The following is a 3626-nucleotide window of genomic DNA, read 5'->3' as shown; positions in this document are numbered from 1 at the left end:
TCCACACTAACAAAGATTATTGCAAAAAAGAACTCAAGAAAACAATACCATTTACAATAGCCCCCAAATCAGTAAAATACCTAGGAATTACTCTAACCAGGGACATAAAAAGCCTATACAATGAAAATTATAAAACACTACTACAAGAGACTAAAAAAGACCTACAAAAATGAAAAGATATCCTGTGCTCATGGATTGGGAGACTTAATATAGTAAAAATGTCAATTCTACCTAAAACGATCTACAGAATGCAATGCAATCCTGATAAAAATTCCAGCTACGTTCTGTACTGAAATGAAAAAAACTAAAGACCAACTTCATATGGAAAGAAACCCCGAATAGTCAAAGCAATATTGAAGAAAAAGAACAAAGTAGGAGCACTCACACTCTTTGATATCAAAACATAATATACAGTCACTGCAATCAAAACAGCCTAGTGTTGGTTCAACGACAGACACATAGACCAGTGGAATAAAATTGAGAACTCACAACTAAACCCAGCCAACTATGGATAACTGTTTTTTTCACAAGGAGCAAAGTCCATTTAGTGGGGGCAGAAACAATAAATGATGCTGGAAAAACTGGATATCCACCTACAGAAAATTTAAATAGGACTTACACCTCACAGCATACAAAAAACTAACTCAAAATGGATCAAAGACATAAATATTAAGCCTAAAGCCATGAAATTCCTGGAGGAAAACGTGGGGAGGAAACTATAGGACCTAATAGTCCTTTGTAAAAATAAGAAAGCAAACACAATAACAAAGGTACTAATAGAAGAAAAAATAGATAAAAGGAACCTTATAAAAATGAAAAACTTAACGTTCATCAAAAGACTTTATTAAAAGAGATAACAGACAACATACAGACAGGAAAAAACCTTCAGAAATTACTTCCCAATAAAAGTCTAATCTCTAAAATCCACAGAAAACTGCTACAACTCAACAACACTGAGACAAAGAACCCAATCACAAAACAGCAAAGAACATGAATGAACCTTCACCAAGCAGGACATCCAAGCAGTCAACAAACATGCAAAAAGATGTTCACAATCATTAGCCATTAGAGAGATACAAATCAAACACCTTCCAAGATTGGTTTTCTGGGTTTGAAATCTTAGGAACATAGTTTCATGGGACGACTCAGTCAACTTGCTCAACATAATTCACAAAAATCATGATCTGCATCCTAGTGAAGTGAGTAGCATTTGGGATCTTAAAAGCTTGCAGGCATCCATGTAACATACAGCTATGGGTCTTTGCTTGCCAGGAGCAAAACAGAAGAAGGTAACTGTGGTGGTTAAGATTGTGCATCAGCTTGGCTGGGCCATGATTCTCAGTGTTTATATGTGATCACTCCCATGATCGAATATGCTGTGAGTAGCCAATCAGATGAAAGGGAGTTTCCTTGGGGGTGTGGCCTGCATCTGAATATAAGCAGACCTTCTGGCTTTTTGCTCACTCTGGATCCTGCAGCTGCCTCCTGTGGTCTCTCATCCTGTTCTTGGGACTTGAGCTGTCAGCTTATCTGCTGACCTTGGGATTCTTCCATCTTCACAGCCTGTGAGCGGAGCCCTACTCTCTGACCTGCTGACCTTGGGTTCGCCAGCCTCCGCAGCTATGTGAATCGGGAGAAACTTTGCAGTCTTGCCTGACGATCTTGGAATTCGTCAACCTTCACAGCCTGTAAGTGGGAGCCCTGCTCTCTGACCTGCCAATCTTGGGCTCAGCATCTTCTGCAGCTATGTGAATTGGAAGAGGCCTTTATCCTGATCCACGGACTTGGGACTTTCTAGCCTCTACAATTGCGTGAGCTCTTTCCTTGATATAAATCTCTCTCTATATATATTTATATGGTTTACTGGTTTTGCTTCTCTAGAGAACCCAGCCTAAGACAGACCTACTTCCAAAAAATCAGCCATTGAAAACACTTTCTAGCACAGTTCTATACTGACACACATGGGGTGGCCAAGAGTTGAAACTGACTTGATGGCAACTGGTTATAGTAACAAATACCAGACATATGTGGGTAGTGGGAAAAAAGAACACTGAAATATATGGAGTCAGAAGCTAATCTGTGTAAACATCTTCCAATCATCATATCTACAAAATTGTAACTGGATGGTTAGGTTCATATCAATGCCAAAAATGAAAGTTTTCTCCTGCATTAAAATATTCAATGTGTAGTACATACAATAATTAAAAAAAAAAAATGAGTTCCGGCAAAATGGCACTCTCGGAAGAAGCACCACGCCATCCCTCCACAGCAAAGATCCGAAAAACTAAGACGAACAGTGAATACAAAAATCCTGAAACCCTAAAACATCAAATGAAGAGATAAAGAACTCAGCCAAGCACCAAATGGAGAGAGAAAACTGACAGAGAGTGGAGAGCGAGGAGAGATTCATCCAGAGGTCCCCTACCAGCTAACACAGCGCGGATCCACCATCTTGGACTCCTATCAGAGACTAGCAAACGGGGGTATGAGAAAGCAGCCTCATGGAGTGTCCAGCGGGAGACAAAACAACTGGTAATTTGCGGTATATGCTTTCCCACCCCCCACCCCTCTGCACCCCTGCTTGGCTTCCTCTCCTTCCCGCAGCCATGGTCTCTTGACCGGGAAGTGCTGGCTGCTTGGATTCCACACATCCAAACGGGCGGCTCTCTGGGTGCCATTTGTTGGCTGCTAGTGTTGCTTTGTTTTTTCTGCTTCTTTTGATTTCTCACATGCCTCTCGCCACCTCCCCCTCCTTTCACTCGAGTGCCTAGCTCCGTGCGCCATCTTTGCTTCTTCCTGAGGGGCTGCGGAGCTCCATTCGAGTGTGGAGCTGCTTCACGGTCTGGGCTACCACGCCGGTGGGATTGCGGGGCTTTTGTTCGTTTGTTCGTTTTGAATTGTTTGTTTGTTTTCTTTTCCTTTTCTTGAGTTGGGGGCCCTTTCTGGCCAGGCAGAGCTGCGTGGCAAGGAACTCCCCTTCAGATTCCACAGACAGGCAGAGGGATCCTTGAGCGCATTTCTTTTTAAGTTGTTTTTTTTTCCTGATTTTTTGGGGAACATTTCTTTTTTTTTTTTAATTTGTTTTGTTTTCTTTTTCCTCTTTTTCCCTTTTTGTCTTTCTTCATTTCTCAGTTTCTCGTCTCTCTATATCTTCCTTCTCTTTCTGATCCCAGAATACGAGGCGTTGTATACCTCGACGCCTTCTAGCCAGGCTGTGCTGTAACACCTAAGAGCGACTTTCCCAGACCTCATAGCTGCATCAGTGGGATCCCTGGGAACTTTGCGGTTCTTTAATCTTTCTAACTTTATTAATTCTTTCTTTTCTTTTCTTCCTCTTCCCCTTTCTGTTTTTCTCCATTTCATAGTCATCTCTCCATTTCAACAGCAAGCTTCCTTAGCATTCTTTTTTTTTTTGTATGTCATTGGCTCCTGTTCCTCTCTCCTCTCTCTGTATCCATCTTAGCTCCACACATAACAATCTCCCCACTGCATCCTGTCTACCTGCACCGTGCAATTGACATCACACCACCAAGCAGCACAGTCACGGCCTACTGGAACATGCCCTGCACTGATTACCGACCCGCCATGGTGGCTGTAGTAAGTGCCACAAACAACCCATCCCAGTA

Source organism: Trichechus manatus, unplaced genomic scaffold (genome assembly GCF_000243295.1).
Source record: "Trichechus manatus latirostris isolate Lorelei unplaced genomic scaffold, TriManLat1.0 scaffold00091, whole genome shotgun sequence".
Taxonomy (NCBI): domain Eukaryota; kingdom Metazoa; phylum Chordata; class Mammalia; order Sirenia; family Trichechidae; genus Trichechus; species Trichechus manatus.
This window is presented reverse-complemented; position numbering follows the sequence as displayed.